The sequence below is a fragment of the Symphodus melops genome, assembly GCF_947650265.1.
Source record: "Symphodus melops genome assembly, chromosome: 8".
Classification (NCBI taxonomy): domain Eukaryota; kingdom Metazoa; phylum Chordata; class Actinopteri; order Labriformes; family Labridae; genus Symphodus; species Symphodus melops.
This window is the reverse complement of record NC_136698.1, coordinates 20,609,094-20,629,818: the sequence shown is the minus strand read 5'-3', so window position 1 is coordinate 20,629,818 and position 20,725 is coordinate 20,609,094. Positions and strand designations below refer to the sequence as shown.

At 42.9% G+C, this 20,725-nt stretch overlaps 1 long non-coding RNA gene across 2 annotated transcripts in view; it reads right to left on the bottom strand.

Moving 5' to 3' along the window:
• LOC306828708 overlaps positions 1-20,725 on the bottom strand; it is a 122,910-nt gene that overhangs the window by 10,647 nt on the left and 91,538 nt on the right. The window lies entirely within an intron of this gene.

The window sequence follows — 20,725 nt, the reverse complement described above, 5'->3', positions numbered from 1 at the left end:
ATGATCGGGCTCGGGGAGTAACGGAATACATGTAACAACGTTATGTGATTATGATACAATAAAAAAGGTAACTGTATTCTGCTACAGTTACAGAAAAAAAACATCAGATGACAATGACATTTAGTAAATTTGGGATTATTTTGCAGGATTAGAATTTTAATGCATTTTATGATATATATTTTTTTCATTTAAAACCTGTGATTTTGACCTGTGATGCTGATATGGTGTGTGGGGTTGGGAGGGATTGTTTTGTTAAACAATAGCGCTGATTTGCCTGTAATTAAAGTTGGTGTCTATGCATTCACATCAATGTGAAAATCCCACAACACACACCCACCACTGGCAAAGTTTCTCTCACGTACTTAAACATTTACATTTATGTATCGTTTGCGTGTCAAATACAAACCCGGGAAAGCAATGCTAACCACGCCATACATTACTACCATTGCTGCCTTGTAGCTTCTTTGGGAAAAGGCCCACTTTCTGAATTTACATCATGATGTTCATTATCTTTCATTTGTTTGGCATTTTTTGTTGAAAATGTGGCAGGTGAACACTGTGTGTTTAAAACGGCATTATGGGAGCTCTTAATCCATACTGTGAACTAAAACGGAGCATATTGTGTCTGCCATGTAAAAGAAGCAGTTTACTTTTTGCTTAATAGACTGAACAATGTGGTTAAGACTTGAACATTTTCATTGTAGGACTATAAACTACTGCCTAAACTTGGTTTTCTCAATTTCTTTTACAAGCTCACATTGTTCAGCTGTCTTACAGAATACACAAACATTAGTCATTTTATTGATATTTAGTTTCTTTTAATTTTATTAGCTTATTCTGTATTGGAAAAATCCAAAGTAATTGAAAGTAATCAAGTTACATTACTTTAATATTATCGTACTTGGATTACATTACTGATTAAATGTTTTAACTAGTAACTGTATCAGAATACATCTTTATAGAAATCCTCCCAACCCCGCGCATGATATACACAAGTACTGCACCAACCTACCATGTGTTTAAGAAATGAATCAATAGAGTATCAGGATTTCCTTGATTTAGGTTGCAGAATTGGAATTTGAATCAAATGTGTAACTATCTAAGTCAGTGGTTTTTACCGTGGCAGTGACTCTGTCATCTCGATCTCTGCACCACATCCTAATGTTCAGCCCTAGTTCACTGTATCAGCACCAAACCATTCCACCATGATGCTATCTCACTGTGTGTGTACAGACAGCAAGCAGATGTTCTTCTTACCGCGTGTAACACAACATCAGAAACTGTAGCAGTAACTTCTGTGTGCTCTACCTCTTTAGCCCTTCGTGATGAAGCCTCATGAAGAGGAGGAGGCAGAGGAGCAGGCTGCATCAGAACCTTCTCCTGAACATCTAGCACCTTTCAACAGTTTGGTAAGTATTCAACAGTTATTGTTATAAATCAGCAGCAACCCACCAGGAAATTAGAACATACAACATATTGTAGCACAGTGGATGTGCAGCTGCATTTATATGAATAGAGACACTTATGCCTTAGTTGTGTGAAGGGGCCTTGAACACATTGTCTTAAAAATGCTGCGCTGTCAGTTTTATTGATTCTTATAAACTAATCAGAAGTCTGCTTTGTTTACATCCTAAGTACAGCCAGGCCCTCAGACTGCCATTAAACTGGGTCTGGCCGACTGCAGCCCCTGACATTTAATTTGACGCTAACTTGATGAAAACTTCTTGCTTTTAAAGTTAGAACAGTATGTTAATCAAAGGATCTAATTGTGTTATATCACCTTTCTGTGTATTATGGTGGCCAATTTTGACTGTGGTTTGTATTTACTATTTTTCCAACAAAGGAAACAAGCTTCAACAGTGGTAACAGTACAGAGATATTCACTCCTGAAAGCTCGAGCTCTGCTCTCAGTGCTGACCCAGAACTTCCAACACTGGAAAGAACTGACTCCATATTTGTAAGTTTACATACTGAATATTTTGTATTATCCTCTATTTAACCTCTTTGCTGTTGATACTCTGACGGTAATACTTAACACTGACTCAAAGTTTGACTGTCAAGTTTGGCAGTGGACTCATAGACGTTTTATGACTAGTTATTGTTTTGGTACAAAATTTAGCATGTATTGTATTTATATTTTCAGCTCACTGAAGAATTAATTCACCCTAACCCTAACAATGGGGCGCCTGCTAACTCGGACACCTCTTTAAGCTGCATTGAGACTAGTGGGGATGAATACCATCCATCAAAAGACTCGGCAAAGGAAAGCAGTTCAGACGGATCAGATGATCTTAGAATTGAGATTTCACCGCTGAAACTGAAGAGAAAAAAGACGTAAAAGAGGACTTACTGCAGAAAGACTGTGTCCAGCAGGTTATCTGCTAAGGATGATGGGAGAGCAGAGAGTGGACTCTCAAGTGAAACAAGCTCTGGAAATGTGTCTGTTTTGAAGCTACAGAAAAAGAAAGATGGTGCTCGAGTTTACAATAAAAAGCACTATTGTCTGTACTGTCCTGTGCACTGCCATAAAATGGCACGACACTTGATGCACAAACACAGCAATGAACCAGCTGTGGCACAAGCAAAAATGTTTCAGGTGAACTCAAAAGAACGGAAATTGCATTTGGACTTGTTAAGAAACAAAGGAAATCGTGCACATAATAATGAGGTTCAGATTGACAGACAGATTGCAAAGGAATGTGGAGCCAAACATCCTGAAACTCTTTCCTCGACCAAGCTGAGGAAGCAAATCTCCACACTGTCCACGGTCCTGAACCTGAAGGATCATGAGATGGATGTGCTTGCAAATTTTCTTGGCCATGACATTCGGGTTCATAGACAGTATTATCGACTACCTGAAGGAACTCTGGAGTTGGCTAAAGTCAGCAAAGTCCTGTGCACGCTTGAACAAGGACACCTATCAGACTTCAAGGGAATGAGCCTTGACCAAATCCAAATTAATCCAAACGGTAAAGACATTTATTCAGTTTACATTCATATTTCTCTTAGAGGAGATGTTTGTTTTTTCACACTTTTGAACCCTGTTTTTCAGAAAAAGTCCTGGAAGCGGTGGACAGTGAGGTCTCAGACGTGGAGACAGACAAGGACTCATCTTTCAGCAGTCAATCGACAGGTGATTTTTACATTTAAGTCTTTCTTCTGGGCAAGTGCCCTGTACAGTACATGGTGCTGTATGTCTTTCTTTGTGGAGGGGCAAGGAGGGAGATGCATGTGGTTAAAGAACATTAAGACAGCATTATTGGTAACTTCATAATGCCTGATTTGTTAAAGGATCTTCAAGAGGAAAAAGAGAAATGCCTCCCAGTGACTCTGGGGAAGATGCCACACCATTAGGTAACCTACTAACCAACTACACATGTCATTCTTTCTCGTTAATGTACACTGAAAAATAAAAAAAAGACAAGGATTGAGTTATTGTTTGTTATTTTAACAGACTACACCAAGAAGGCAGCAGTGTGTCCAGCTAGACGAGGATGATTTTGAGAAAGGTATTTCACACTCAAGCTTTTTAAATATCATAACTTGATAAACTTTAGGAAAAGTTAACATAGTGCTGGATGGTATGCCAAAAAAAAAAATTGTATCACGGTATTTTTTAACATTATGACATTATTTTTTTCATGATTTGGTTAAACCAGTAGTTTGGTAATTAATCTAATCGCTCTCCCTGCCCATCACTATCCATAATAAGATTTTTTGGGGTTTATATTAATTTATTACAATAAAATAAATCATATTCATGTTACACCTTTTAAGGTGTTCAGAGTCCTCCTCTCCTGCTGTCAGTCTGTCACTCTGCAAAGGGAGGGGCTGTGTGTCACTCAGTAAACAAGAATCTGACAGATTTGAACCTTATAGTTGAGTTCTTTCATCCGTTTTGTGACAGACTGTCAGCTATTAGCTGTGAAGCTAGCTGCTGTGACAGAGAGAGCTGAATAAATACTGCGTTTTCACGTTCACGTCTGTGCAGGGACAACAGTGATATTAATAAAGTTTTGGTGTTTGAATCACAGAGATTTATTGCTGTTACTTACCCAAGAGTCAAGCGCCCCAGTGAAGAGAGACGACGGACGAGCGAACATCTAACACATATCTTGTTAATGACGCGATGTAAGGAAGGTATGCAGTTGATGGGAAAACCCGGCCACACAACTGTATAACAGGCGGTGCGAAAAGAGCAACGGGAGCTAAATACCCTACGCCCGGAAGGTGAATAATATGAGAAATGACGGTATACCGCTGTTCTGAAAATCCATACTGTCATGAAGTGGGCCGACGATATATCGTGGACACCAGTATACGACACAGCACTAAGTTAACATTCACAAAATAACAGTGCTGCCTTTCTGCCTTATTTTCAGCAGGCCCTTCTGCACCAAAGATACAGACTTTGACATCCATCCCTGATGATCATGAAGAAGGTATTTTATACACTAACTGACATTTTGCTACTTGTTTGTAACTTTATTTTACAAAAGCAGAACAATTAATATAATCATGTGTTAGTATTCCAAAATTTGCTAAAAAATTTTTTTAATGAGGCAATTGATCAGAATCTGTGAATGGAGTTCATAACCTGGTTTATTACTGATGGGATACTTTCAGCTGGATGGTAGAGCTGCTGCCTGACACAGAAAACCTGCTTTAAGCTGACCTTATTTCTTAGGTCGGTTTATTCTTCTTTATTCTTTTCTTAGGACCCCAAATAGATGACAAAGCACAGCAAGATGAATCTTCTGCTACAGGTATGACACAAGCTGGACTGTTTGCCTATTACCTTTTTCAATGCAGAACCACTTAGCAGATATTTTTATTATTAGCATTATTAAAACAAGTTGTAGTTGGTACATTTCTTATCCTGTATGATGCGTTTATGTAAAAGCAAAGAAAGAAATGAAAGATTGTACATGGAAAACAAGATAAACGAGCTAAAATGATCTTCAATACTTGGCTCAGTTTAAACAGATCAATCAATCAATCAATCAATCTTTATTTATATAGCGTCAATTCATAACAGGCGTTATCTCAAGACACTTTACAAAAGCAGGTAAAGGACCTTACTGTTTGTCTGTTAACATTAACAAAAGGGCAGGTAACAAGACCATGCTCATTGTTATGTTTACAAAAAGCAGGTAAAGGACCTTACTTATGGCTATGTTACAAGAGCCCAGCTTAATCCGTCATGGCGTGGCAAGAAAAAACTTCCTTTTAACAGGCAGAAATCTTCAGCAGACCCGGGCCCATGACGGAACAGCCATCTGCTAAACTGTGCTGGGCTTGAAAATGGGATGGGGGAGATGGGACAAGATGCAGAAAGAAGAATAGGATGGGATAGGTTGGGGGGGGGGGGGGGGGGGGGGGGTCTGGGCAGGCCATCCTCAGGGGGAGGGGGGGGGGGGGGTTGTTTGGGCAGGCCATCCTCACCAACAGTCCCAAGGAACCTAAGAGAAACAGATGTCGCTGCCGTATGCTTATTACTTTGAATAGTAACTTTAATTGGTGCATTTGTAGAAAAACACCAAAACAAATGCGTAACTGGTTTAGTACCACATCAGTCAGTAAAACTGGTGATGTAGTCCATTTTAGTTTCTATCAAATTATCAGCTTTCAGGACATTGCTTGATGTAATTACACATCTGATCAACTATTAAAGCTGGTTGGTCATTGAAATCTTACGTTAAGACAATGTGAATCTGTTGAATGAGTTTGAGTGAGACTAGCAATGGGGTCTATAGATGTAATTGTCTTTTTTCTGTCTTCCTGTCATAGAAACCTCAAAGAAGAGGATGTGGACACCTGTAGAAGTTTGTGCAGTGGAAAAAACACTAAAGGTGTTCATAGACTCGGGGAAAGTTCCTGGTAAAGCAGACTGTTTGGATTGCATCGAGACATCACTGAGCTGAAGACAATAACCTGGAGGGCTGTTAAGTATTATGTTAAAAATCGAATCACAGTAGCTCAGCGTGAAAGTGCAAAACGATACTAAAGATTTAGTCAGGCTTTTGTTTTGAACCGTTTCCTGTTGTTTCTGCGAGTTTTGGGGTTTTCGAGATTTGAATATTCCACAGATTTTTTATAGTCATATAAAACTACAAAAATGTGGTAGTGGTTTTTGGTTTAAAATGATGTTTTAATTCATCACACCATGTTAGTGTGGCATTACTACAACTAAACAAAATTTGGTGAGCTAAAAAATGTTTGAAAATCATATTGCTCAATGTTCAAAGGTTACACAAATATTTGACTAAAAAGTACGAGCGCTTTTTTTTTTTTTTTTTTTTTAAGTTTTCCATTTAATGTCAATGGCAGAATACATCATTACACAGGATGCAACTCTGCAATCCAGTCAACAGTTGAATCCTGTGTAGTGATGTATTCTGCCATTGATTTGGTGTCTCTGTCATACATTAAATGGAAACCTTTAAAAAAAAAAGTGCTCGCACTTTTCAGTCAAATTTCGACTTTTCAGTAAATTTTCATATACACTTTTTTAAAGGTTTCCATTTAATGTGTGACAGATACCAAATCATTGGCTGAATACATCACTACACAGGATGCAACTCTTAACTGGATTGTAGGTCTTTTCCATAGTGTTATTTGTTATTGAGACACAGAGTCCAAAGCACTCAAATCTTGTATGAAGAGGTGCGTTTTGTTTTTGACAGTGTAGTAAAATTGTCAAGTGTTGATCAAGGGTCACTGCCTCATATCAAATGGAAACGTGCACAAAGGGCAGTTCTTGCTGTTTGACATTTGGAGGACATCTGTTCAACTTTAGTCACTTTATTAATGGATTTTCAATAAAACCATTGTTCAGTACATAATCTTGATTATCTTTGATTGAACAGGTATTTGATGTCACAGTGAAGGTTCCAGGACCAGGCTGTGGTAATAATAGAACAAGGTTGTCCTGATGGTACGCTATGATCTATTAACAAACCAAACCACAATTTAAATTAAAAACAACTTTATTGACAACACATCTCTAATCAACCCCTAATTCATCTTGCTCAAACGTTGACAACTGTGAAAGCAGTACAAATGTTGGATTGTGTTGTAAGACACTGCATGATTTAATTCTAAAAGAATTTGTATTGTGTATCGGGGAGAGATCCTGTTGAACCAACATGACTGTAAAGTAATAATATTGGTAATCTTTATCAACTCTCTTACCAACTCATATATTAACATCAGTAATTCTTTGGATTGTAAACCTGATCTGTCAGTTTGACAGTCTGGATAACCAGAGTAACTGTAGATCTGGAGCTGTGAACTGTCTTAATAATGCTGTAATTGCATGCAAATAAGCACAACAGTCACGGTCCCCAAGAGCAACCAGAATTCAGGTTTGGTCCCCAGGAAGATAAAAATTCAGGTTTGAAAATTTTTTGTGGGTTTTCAGTGATTCAAGAGATTTTTGTGTTGTCTTAAATTTTTCATGATTTTAGAAGTTAAAATTAGGGCTGTATGATCCTCAGAAAGGGTGGATCCCATAAGACACCAGCATGTCATTGGTCCTCGCGATGTAATATAAAACCGTATGTGCGTGTGTGTGTGTGTTAAATCCAACCCAGCTGGAGGACACCGCCACCCAACGCTCCGCCAGCCGAAGGCTCTGTCATCAAGGACTGCATAGACTTGAAGAGGAGTGAGTGGAACGACGGACGCCAAAGGAGACATGACGCCCGTACCACACCAAGCCTCCCTTTGACTTACCTGCTCTGACTGTGGTGGACAGCTCACTATTCCTCACCGATGTCACAAGTGAGGAAACTTCAATTCCTAGAGACGACATTGCACACCGGGATTTGAGCTTCGGATTAAATAGCATATTGCAGGTTAAATCTTTTATTTTTTTGTAAATTAACACTTCACCTTGTCCGATAAGGGCTGTAGAATAAGCACATTAATTTTCTGTATGTTCCTCACCACTAAAGGGCTCTAATTTAGAGAATAAAGTACCGTAAATTCCGGACTATAAGCCGCTACTTTTTTGTCATGTTTTCAACACTGCGGCTTTTACAAGGATGCGGCTTATTTTTGGATTTTTGTCGGGGGACAATGAGCTTCTGCCGCAAAAACATTTGACCTCGTCACGTCGGAGCTTAATGTCAGTCATTTTGCGCTTCATGCACGCACCCTCATCATGGAAAACACACGGAGAAATGCATATGATGCAGCTTTCAAGTTAACGACGATCGAACCGGCTGTCAAAGAAGCTAATAGAGCTGCTGCACGTAATGTTGACACTGACAGCGACAACGAAAAAGAGACTGAGGAAGTGAGGAAATGAAGTCATTCTGAGGCAGTGAATGGACTGACTTTTTCTTGTGAAATGTATTACTGTATTACGGTAATCTTTTTCATCAGCCGTGTTACTGACACTGTTCGATAAAGGATTTCCAGTTAGTAGGCTTCGTTTTTGCGGATGTTACCGGTAGCCTACGTAGTTAATTAAATGTTAAAACAATGTTTTTGTGTCACATCTTTCTGTGTAAATAGCTCTGTTACAACGTGGACACCTGCGGCTTATAATCAAGTGCGGCTTATATATGTACAAATACATTTATTTACTTATTTTTAGCCGGTGCGGCTTATATCCAGGTGCGCTCAATAGTCCGGAATTTACGGTAGCTGTTTTTAGTGTAGCGGTGTTTAGGACAGCGTGCGTGGACTACGTTCAGTGGACGTGCGCTGTGAACTGGCATCAGAAGCATACTACACTATAGACTTTATTTTTCACAACAACTTGACCACTGGACTGCATCAGGAAAAGAAAAATAGACATCAGTGCTGCATTTGCACAGGCTTTGCTCTCTCTCGCTCTCTCTCTCACGCACAGATAGTGATTCATGGGGGACTCCCTGGTGTCATGTTATAGCTGAACTAACGCCAGGCGAAGGCTCTGTCATCAAGGACTGCATAGACTTGAAGAGGAGTGAGTGGAACGACGGACGCCAAAGGAGACATGACGCCCGTACCACACCAAGCCTCCCTTTGACTTACCTGCTCTGACTGTGGTGGACAGCTCACTATTCCTCACCGATGTCACAAGTGAGGAAACTTCAATTCCTAGAGACGACATTGCACACCGGGGTTTGAGCTTCGGCTCAAATAGCATATCGCAGGTTAAATCTTTTTTTTTTTGTAAATTAACACTTCACCTTGTCCGATAAGGGCTGTAGAATAAGCACATTAATTTTCCGTATGTTCCTCACCACTAAAGGGCTCTAATTTAGAGAATAAAGTAGCTGTTTTTAGTGTAGCTGTGTTTAGGACAGCGTGCGTGGATTACGTTCAGTGGACGTGCGCTGTGAACTCGCATCAGGAGCATACTACACTATAGACTTTATTTTTCACAACAACTTGACCACTGGGCTGCATCAGGAATAAAAAAATAAATAGACATCAGTGCTGCATTTGCACAGACTTTGCTCTCTCTCTCTCACACGCACAGATAATGATTCAAGGGGGACTCCCTGGTGTCATGTCACAGCTGAGCTAACGCCAGGCGAAGGCTCTGTCATCGAAGACATATATCGAAGTCTTGATATAAAATTTTAGTGAAGAGAATGTGAATGCCTCAGGTTTGAATGTGTACGTTTGAGAAGTTTTAACAGCTCAAGTGTGTGTGTGTGTGTGTGTGTGTGTGTGTGTGTGTGTGTGTGTGTGTGTGTGTGTGTTAAATCCAACCCAGCTGGAGGACACCGCCACCCAACGCTCCGCCAGCCGAAGGCTCTGTCATCAAGGACTGCATAGACTTGAAGAGGAGTGAGTGGAACGACGGACGCCAAAGGAGACATGACGCCCGTACCACACCAAGCCTCCCTTTGACTTACCTGCTCTGACTGTGGTGGACAGCTCACTATTCCTCACCGATGTCACAAGTGAGGAAACTTCAATTCCTAGAGACGACATTGCACACCGGGATTTGAGCTTCGGATTAAATAGCATATTGCAGGTTAAATCTTTTTTTTTTTTTGTAAATTAACACTTCACCTTGTCCGATAAGGGCTGTAGAATAAGCACATTAATTTCCTGTATGTTCCTCACCACTAAAGGGCTCTAATTTAGAGAATAAAGTACCGTAAATTCCGGACTATAAGCCGCTACTTTTTTGTCATGTTTTCAACACTGCGGCTTTTACAAGGATGCGGCTTATTTTTGGATTTTTGTCGGGGGACAATGAGCTTCTGCCGCAAAAACATTTGACCTCGTCACGTCGGAGCTTAATGTCAGTCATTTTGCGCTTCATGCACGCACCCTCATCATGGAAAACACACGGAGAAATGCATATGATGCAGCTTTCAAGTTAACGACGATCGAACCGGCTGTCAAAGAAGCTAATAGAGCTGCTGCACGTAATGTTGACACTGACAGCGACAACGAAAAAGAGACTGAGGAAGTGAGGAAATGAAGTCATTCTGAGGCAGTGAATGGACTGACTTTTTCTTGTGAAATGTATTACTGTATTACGGTAATCTTTTTCATCAGCCGTGTTACTGACACTGTTCGATAAAGGATTTCCAGTTAGTAGGCTTCGTTTTTGCGGATGTTACCGGTAGCCTACGTAGTTAATTAAATGTTAAAACAATGTTTTTGTGTCACATCTTTCTGTGTAAATAGCTCTGTTACAACGTGGACACCAGCGGCTTATAATCAAGTGCGGCTTATATATGTACAAATACATTTATTTACTTATTTTTAGCCGGTGCGGCTTATATCCAGGTGCGCTCAATAGTCCGGAATTTACGGTAGCTGTTTTTAGTGTAGCGGTGTTTAGGACAGCGTGCGTGGACTACGTTCAGTGGACGTGCGCTGTGAACTGGCATCAGAAACATACTACACTATAGACTTTATTTTTCACAACAACTTGACCACTGGACTGCATCAGGAAAAAAAAAATAGACATCAGTGCTGCATTTGCACAGGCTTTGCTCTCTCGCTCTCTCTCACACGCACAGATAGTGATTCATGGGGGACTCCCTGGTGTCATGTTACAGCTGAACTAACGCCAGGCGAAGGCTCTGTCATTGAGGACATATATCGAAGTCTTGATATAAAATTTTAGTGAAGAGAATGTGAATGCCTCAGGTTTGAATGTGTAAGTTTGAGAAGATTTAACAGCTCAACTGTGTGTGTGTGTGTGTGTGTGTTAAATCCAACCCAGCTGGAGGACACCGCCACCCAACGCTCCGCCAGCCGAAGGCTCTGTCATCAAGGACTGCATAGACTTGAAGAGGAGTGAGTGGAACGACGGACGCCAAAGGAGACATGACGCCCGTACCACACCAAGCCTCCCTTTGACTTACCTGCTCTGACTGTGGTGGACAGCTCACTATTCCTCACCGATGTCACAAGTGAGGAAACTTCAATTCCTAGAGACGACATTGCACACCGGGATTTGAGCTTCGGATTAAATAGCATATTGCAGGTTAAATCTTTTTTTTTTTTTGTAAATTAACACTTCACCTTGTCCGATAAGGGCTGTAGAATAAGCACATTAATTTTCTGTATGTTCCTCACCACTAAAGGGCTCTAATTTAGAGAATAAAGTACCGTAAATTCCGGACTATAAGCCGCTACTTTTTTGTCATGTTTTCAACACTGCGGCTTTTACAAGGATGCGGCTTATTTTTGGATTTTTGTCGGGGGACAATGAGCTTCTGCCGCAAAAACAGTTGACCTCGTCACGTCGGAGCTTAATGTCAGTCATTTTGCGCTTCATGCACGCACCCTCATCATGGAAAACACACGGAGAAATGCATATGATGCAGCTTTCAAGTTAACGACGATCGAACCGGCTGTCAAAGAAGCTAATAGAGCTGCTGCACGTAATGTTGACACTGACAGCGACAACGAAAAAGAGACTGAGGAAGTGAGGAAATGAAGTCATTCTGAGGCAGTGAATGGACTGACTTTTTCTTGTGAAATGTATTACTGTATTACGGTAATCTTTTTCATCAGCCGTGTTACTGACACTGTTCGATAAAGGATTTCCAGTTAGTAGGCTTCGTTTTTGCGGATGTTACCGGTAGCCTACGTAGTTAATTAAATGTTAAAACAATGTTTTTGTGTCACATCTTTCTGTGTAAATAGCTCTGTTACAACGTGGACACCAGCGGCTTATAATCAAGTGCGGCTTATATATGTACAAATACATTTATTTACTTATTTTTAGCTGGTGCGGCTTATATCCAGGTGCGCTCAATAGTCCGGAATTTACGGTAGCTGTTTTTAGTGTAGCGGTGTTTAGGACAGCGTGCGTGGACTACGTTCAGTGGACGTGCGCTGTGAACTGGCATCAGAAGCATACTACACTATAGACTTTATTTTTCACAACAACTTGACCACTGGACTGCATCAGGAAAAAAAAAATAGACATCAGTGCTGCATTTGCACAGGCTTTGCTCTCTCGCTCTCTCTCACACGCACAGATAGTGATTCATGGGGGACTCCCTGGTGTCATGTTACAGCTGAACTAACGCCAGGCGAAGGCTCTGTCATTGAGGACATATATCGAAGTCTTGATATAAAATTTTAGTGAAGAGAATGTGAATGCCTCAGGTTTGAATGTGTACGTTTGAGAAGTTTTAACAGCTCAAGTGTGTGTGTGTGTGTGTGTGTGTGTGTGTTAAATCCAACCCAGCTGGAGGACACCGCCACCCAACGCTCCGCCAGCCGAAGGCTCTGTCATCAAGGACTGCATAGACTTGAAGAGGAGTGAGTGGAACGACGGACGCCAAAGGAGACATGACGCCCGTACCACACCAAGCCTCCCTTTGACTTACCTGCTCTGACTGTGGTGGACAGCTCACTATTCCTCACCGATGTCACAAGTGAGGAAACTTCAATTCCTAGAGACGACATTGCACACCGGGGTTTGAGCTTCGGCTCAAATAGCATATCGCAGGTTAAATCTTTTTTTTTTTTGTAAATTAACACTTCACCTTGTCCGATAAGGGCTGTAGAATAAGCACATTAATTTTCTGTATGTTCCTCACCACTAAAGGGCTCTAATTTAGAGAATAAAGTACCGTAAATTCCGGACTATAAGCCGCTACTTTTTTGTCATGTTTTCAACACTGCGGCTTTTACAAGGATGCGGCTTATTTTTGGATTTTTGTCGGGGGACAATGAGCTTCTGCCGCAAAAACATTTGACCTCGTCACGTCGGAGCTTAATGTCAGTCATTTTGTGCTTCATGCACGCACCCTCATCATGGAAAACACACGGAGAAATGCATATGATGCAGCTTTCAAGTTAACGACGATCGAACCGGCTGTCAAAGAAGCTAATAGAGCTGCTGCACGTAATGTTGACACTGACAGCGACAACGAAAAAGAGACTGAGGGAGTGAGGAAATTTCTGAGGCAGTGAATGGACTGACTTTTTCTTGTGAAATGTATTACTGTATTACGGTAATCTTTTTCATCAGCCGTGTTACTGACACTGTTCGATAAAGGATTTCCAGTTAGTAGGCTTCGTTTTTGCGGATGTTACCGGTAGCCTACGTAGTTAATTAAATGTTAAAACAATGTTTTTGTGTCACATCTTTCTGTGTAAATAGCTCTGTTACAACGTGGACACCTGCGGCTTATAATCAAGTGCGGCTTATATATGTACAAATACATTTATTTACTTATTTTTAGCCGGTGCGGCTTATATCCAGGTGCGCTCAATAGTCCGGAATTTACGGTAGCTGTTTTTAGTGTAGCGGTGTTTAGGACAGCGTGCGTGGACTACGTTCAGTGGACGTGCGCTGTGAACTGGCATCAGAAGCATACTACACTATAGACTTTATTTTTCACAACAACTTGACCACTGGACTGCATCAGGAAAAAAAAAATAGACATCAGTGCTGCATTTGCACAGGCTTTGCTCTCTCTCGCTCTCTCTCACACGCACAGATTCTCAACTCAACTCAACTCAACTTTATTTATAAAGCGCTTTTAAACAGCCATGGCTGTGACAAAGTGCTGTACATACATGAGCACAAACATAAAACATAAGTAAAACACTAACAGGGTTAAAACAATAAAAACAATAAAACACTAAAACAAGAACAGAGTCTCATGCTGGGTTAAAAGCCAAAGAATAAAAATGTGTTTTAAGATGAGTTTTAAAAATGGACAGTGAGGGGGCGTGTCTTATATGGAGAGGGAGGTCGTTCCAGAGTTTGGGACCGGCAAAAGAAAAAGCCCTATCCCCTCTGAGCTTCCGCTTGCACCTCGGTACCTCCAGGAGCAGCTGGTCAGCTGACCTGAGGCACCGGGCAGGAGTGTAGGGATGGAGCAGCTCAGAGAGGTAAGGTGGGGCGAGGCCATTTAAAGATTTAAAAACAAATAAAAGAATCTTAAAATGAACTCTAAAATGCACAGGCAGCCAGTGGAGGGAGGCCAGAATTGGGGTAATGTGCTCCCTCTTTCGTGCTCCGGTTAGGAGGCGAGCAGCAGCATTCTGGACTAACTGGAGCCGAGCGAGGGAGGACTGGCTGACTCCGAAGTACAGTGCGTTGCAGTAATCCAGCCGAGATGTGACGAAGGCGTGGATTACCGTTTCAAAGTTCTTTTTTGAAATAAAAGGCTTCACCTTTGCCAGCCGCCTTAAGTGAAAGAAGCTGGACTTCACAGCTGCACCAATTTGCCGATCCAATTTAAAATCGTTGTCCATTTTAAAACCCAGGTTTGAGACCGTCGGCTTCAAAAAGTGTGCCAAAGGGCCCAAGTCAACAGTGGGGGTTTTAACAGAGCCACTCGGGCCAAACACCATCACTTCAGTTTTGTTGTCGTTAAATTTTAAAAAGTTCAACGACATCCAGGACTTGATGTCTTCAAGACATGACAGCAGTGGATCCAGACAAAAGGCATCTTTCTTTTTCAGTGGCACATAAATCTGACTATCGTCAGCATAACAATGAAAACAGATACCATGCTTTCTCAGGATGGAACCCAGGGGAAGCAGATACAAAGAGAAAAGCAGGGGTCCTAGAATTGAACCCTGTGGGACCCCATATGACAGCGGAGCAGAGCGGGACTCAGAAGCACCAAGGCTTACGCACATTGTTCTTTCTGCAAGATAAGATTTAAACCAGTCCAGGGCGCTACCACAAACGCCCACTAGGTGCTGCAACCTGGACACTAAGATCTTGTGGTCCACAGTATCAAATGCTGCAGTTAGATCCAGCAGGACAAGGATCACATAGTCTCCGGAATCATTCGCCAAGAGGATGTCATTGAACACTTTTAATAAAGCTGACTCCGTGCTATGTCGTGTTTTAAAACCAGACTGAAAGACCTCCAGGACATCATGCTCATCCAGGAAGGACTTCAGCTGAGCATGGACAACTTTCTCCAGGATTTTGGAAATAAAAGGCAGCTTTGAGATAGGTCTGTAATTGGCTAAAACACTACGATCAAGGCCAGGTTTCTTAAGCAGGGGCTGCACCACAGCGTGTTTAAAACTTTGGGGGACAACACCAGAAGACAGACTGCTGTTAATAATGGTCAGAACCGACTGCCCTATACTAGGGAAAACCTCTTTAAAAAAGTGAGGCGGGACAGTGTCACAGGGAGAGCCTGATGGCTTAATCTGGCCAACCACATCCTCTAAAGCCTTCAGAGACACGGGCTCAAACAACGCGAACACAGCAGAGCAAGGAACAGGATCAGAGGGGTCAGATGCAGGAGGAGCAATGAGAGCCCTTGCAGTAGCAACCTTATCAATGAAAAAATAAAGGAAGTTATTGCACATTTCTGGGGTTTCCTCTGTGCACACAGGCTGAGGGGGATCAAGAACGGATTCAATGGTTTTAAATAACACACGTGGGTTGTGAGAATTTGACTCAATAATGTTAGACAGGTGCTCTCTTCTGGCCTCTTTAACAGTGCTCTGGTAGAAGTGCCAGCAGTCCTTTAGGATTTGGTGAGAAACCTGCAGCCTGTCCTTCCTCCACCTGCGTTCAGCTTTGCGGCACTCCTGTCTAGCTGCGAGAGTTCTCACATTGAACCACGGCTCAGGTTTAGCTTTGGGCTGCACAGTTTTTAATGGAGCCACAGAGTCCAGTATGGTTCGGCAGGAGGAGTGAAACCAAGAACTGAGCTCATCCGTGTCTGCAGATGTCAAGGAAGAGGGGACACAGAGGTGGTTGAAGGCAGCAGAGAACTGACCGGCAGTGACAGGGTTAAAAATCCGACGGCTGCGAGCAGGAGCGCCAGATTTAACTGTAGTACAGGAGAAAGCAGCTTCAAACAATACAGGCAAATGATCGGAAAACACATTGTCACAGATTTCCACGTTTGACACAGGCAAGCCATGACAGAGAAGGAGGTCTAACGTGTGTCCATGATCGTGTGTGGGACCAGACACGCACTGCTCCAAATTAAAAGAGTCAATAAGGCTTAAAAAGTCCTTCACCAACGGTTTATCAGGACAGCACACATGAATATTAAAATCCCCCACAAGGAGGACATGGTCATACTTCGGCATAATTTCAGCCAGAAGATCGGAGAAGTCGCTTAAAAAGTCTTTATTGTATTTGGGCGGTCGGTAGATGACGGCACACAGCACCGGATCGGAACGACCCACCTCGAATAAATGTGCTTCAAAGCTGGAAGATGAGGATGAAACAGTGCGCTGTTTACATTTAAAGTCATTTTTATACACAGTCGCCGTTCCTCCACCACGACCCGACGACCGCGGGGAGTTAAAATAAGAACAGCCGGGAGGGAGAAGTTCGATCAGAGGGCTGCACTCACCGGCACCGATCCAAGTCTCTGTCACACAGAGGAAATCCAGACCATTCGAGTTAAAGAAATCCTTCAGGATAAAAGTTTTGTTCACCAGTGATCTGGCGTTCACCAGGCCAAACCTGGCGGGAACCGGGGACTTAGATTCGGCGGATCGGGGAGCCCGTGGCAGCGTCTTCAGGAGCCGGGGGTTCACACCGCGCCTAGAGAGCCGGGGAGGGCACGGGCGGCGGGGCCGGAGTCCCTCAAACGAGCCAGCGACAGGTACAAGGCAGGCGTCAATGGGATCCAGGAAACGACGGGGCACAACGAAATGATCGATTAATCCACGTCCTGTCCGGGAAATGGATGAAGATCGTGCCAGCCGGACTTTCAGCTTCACCAGCCGGCCGCCGCGTTTGCTGCGGCGACGGGAACGCTTCCGCCGAGCAGGTGGAGCCAAGGCCCGGTACAGGTGAGTCGGGATCCCCGCCAGTAGCGGGGGCACAGTTCTCTGTCCACTATGCTCAAATGCACCTAAATCTCCGATATTATGTCGAAGATCCAAAAGAGACTGGCGATCATACACCAGCAGAGACTCTATCTGAGTAGTGCCGAGGGTTAGAAACAACAGAAACATCAAACATTGTAGGGGCAGCAGCAGCAGGCAGCCAGCAACACACAGCAGCGCCATACGGAAGTCAGCTCTTCTGACACACAGCCCTCCCAGGGGGAGAAAATAAAGTACCGTAAATTCCGGACTATAAGCCGCTACTTTTTTGTCATGTTTTCAACACTGCGGCTTTTACAAGGATGCGGCTTATTTTTGGATTTTTGTCGGGGGACAATGAGCTTCTGCCGCAAAAACATTTGACCTCGTCACGTCGGAGCTTAATGTCAGTCATTTTGCGCTTCATGCATGCACCCTCATCATGGAAAACACACGGAGAAATGCATATGATGCAGCTTTCAAGTTAACGACGATCGAACCGGCTGTCAAAGAAGCTAATAGAGCTGCTGCACGTAATGTTGACACTGACAGCGACAACGAAAAAGAGACTGAGGAAGTGAGGAAATGAAGTCATTCTGAGGCAGTGAATGGACTGACTTTTTCTTGTGAAATGTATTACTGTATTACGGTAATCTTTTTCATCAGCCGTGTTACTGACACTGTTCGATAAAGGATTTCCAGTTAGTAGGCTTCGTTTTTGCGGATGTTACCGGTAGCCTACGTAGTTAATTAAATGTTAAAACAATGTTTTTGTGTCACATCTTTCTGTGTAAATAGCTCTGTTACAACGTGGACACCTGCGGCTTATAATCAAGTGCGGCTTATATATGTACAAATACATTTATTTACTTATTTTTAGCCGGTGCGGCTTATATCCAGGTGCGCTCAATAGTCCGGAATTTACGGTAGCTGTTTTTAGTGTAGCGGTGTTTAGGACAGCGTGCGTGGACTACGTTCAGTGGACGTGCGCTGTGAACTGGTGTGTGTGTGTGTGTGTGTTAAATCCAACCCAGCTGGAGGACACCGCCACCCAACGCTCCGCCAGCCGAAGGCTCTGTCATCAAGGACTGCATAGACTTGAAGAGGAGTGAGTGGAACGACGGACGCCAAAGGAGACATGACGCCCGTACCACACCAAGCCTTCCTTTGACTTACCTGCTCTGACTGTGGTGGACAGCTCACTATTCCTCACCGATGTCACAAGTGAGGAAACTTCAATTCCTAGAGACGACATTGCACACCGGGGTTTGAGCTTCGGCTCAAATAGCATATCGCAGGTTAAATCTTTTTTTTTTTTGTAAATTAACACTTCACCTTGTCCGATAAGGGCTGTAGAATAAGCACATTAATTTTCCGTATGTTCCTCACCACTAAAGGGCTCTAATTTAGAGAATAAAGTAGCTGTTTTTAGTGTAGCTGTGTTTCGGACAGCGTGCGTGGATTACGTTCAGTGGACGATAATGCCTGCGGTTATAGTGGACGTGCGCTGTGAACTGGCATCAGAAGCATACTACACTATAGACTTTATTTTTCACAACAACTTGACCACTGGACTGCATCAGGAAAAAAAAAATAGACATCAGTGCTGCATTTGCACAGGCTTTGCTCTCTCTCGCTCTCTCTCACACGCACAGATAGTGATTCATGGGGGACTCCCTGGTGTCATGTTACAGCTGAACTAACGCCAGGCGAAGGCTCTGTCATTGAGGACATATATCGAAGTCTTGATATAAAATTTTAGTGAAGAGAATGTGAATGCCTCAGGTTTGAATGTGTAAGTTTGAGAAGATTTAACAGCTCAACTGTGTGTGTGTGTGTGTGTGTGTGTGTGTGTGTGTGTGTGTGTGTGTGTGTGTGTGTGTGTGTGTGTGTGTGTGTGTGTGTGTGTGTGTGTGTGTGTGTGTGTGTGTGTGTGTGTGTGTGTGTGTGTGTGTGTGTGTGTGTGTGTGTGTGTGTGTGTGTGTGTGTGTTAAATCCAACCCAGCTGGAGGACACCGCCACCCAACGCTCCGCCAGCCGAAGGCTCTGTCATCAAGGACTGCATAGACTTGAAGAGGAGTGAGTGGAACGACGGACGCCAAAGGAGACATGACGCCCGTACCACACCAAGCCTCCCTTTGACTTACCTGCTCTGACTGTGGTGGACAGCTCACTATTCCTCACCGATGTCACAAGTGAGGAAACTTCAATTCCTAGAGACGACATTGCACACCGGGGTTTGAGCTTCGGCTCAAATAGCATATCGCAGGTTAAATCTTTTTTTTTTTGTAAATTAACACTTCACCTTGTCCGATAAGGGCTGTAGAATAAGCACATTAATTTTCCGTATGTTCCTCACCACTAAAGGGCTCTAATTTAGAGAATAAAGTAGCTGTTTTTAGTGTAGCTGTGTTTAGGACAGCGTGCGTGGATTACGTTCAGTGGACGTGCGCTGTGAACTCGCATCAGGAGCATACTACACTATAGACTTTATTTTTCACAACAACTTGACCACTGGGCTGCATCAGGAATAAAAAAATAAATAGACATCAGTGCTGCATTTGCACAGACTTTGCTCTCTCTCTCTCACACGCACAGATAATGATTCAAGGGGGACTCCCTGGTGTCATGTCACAGCTGAGCTAACGCCAGGCGAAGGCTCTGTCATCGAAGACATATATCGAAGTCTTGATATAAAATTTTAGTGAAGAGAATGTGAATGCCTCAGGTTTGAATGTGTACGTTTGAGAAGTTTTAACAGCTCAAGTGTGTGTGTGTGTGTGTGTGTGTGTGTGTGTGTGTGTGTGTGTGTGTGTGTGTGTGTTAAATCCAACCCAGCTGGAGGACACCGCCACCCAACGCTCCGCCAGCCGAAGGCTCTGTCATCAAGGACTGCATAGACTTGAAGAGGAGTGAGTGGAACGACGGACGCCAAAGGAGACATGACGCCCGTACCACACCAAGCCTCCCTTTGACTTACCTGCTCTGACTGTGGTGGACAGCTCACTATTCCTCACCGATGTCACAAGTGAGGAAACTTCAATTCCTAGAGACGACATTGCACACCGGGATTTGAGCTTCGGATTAAATAGCATATTGCAGGTTAAATCTTTTTTTTTTTTTGTAAATTAACACTTCACCTTGTCCGATAAGGGCTGTAGAATAAGCACATTAATTTCCTGTATGTTCCTCACCACTAAAGGGCTCTAATTTAGAGAATAAAGTACCGTAAATTCCGGACTATAAGCCGCTACTTTTTTGTCATGTTTTCAACACTGCGGCTTTTACAAGGATGCGGCTTATTTTTGGATTTTTGTCGGGGGACAATGAGCTTCTGCCGCAAAAACATTTGACCTCGTCACGTCGGAGCTTAATGTCAGTCATTTTGTGCTTCATGCACGCACCCTCATCATGGAAAACACACGGAGAAATGCATATGATGCAGCTTTCAAGTTAACGACGATCGAACCGGCTGTCAAAGAAGCTA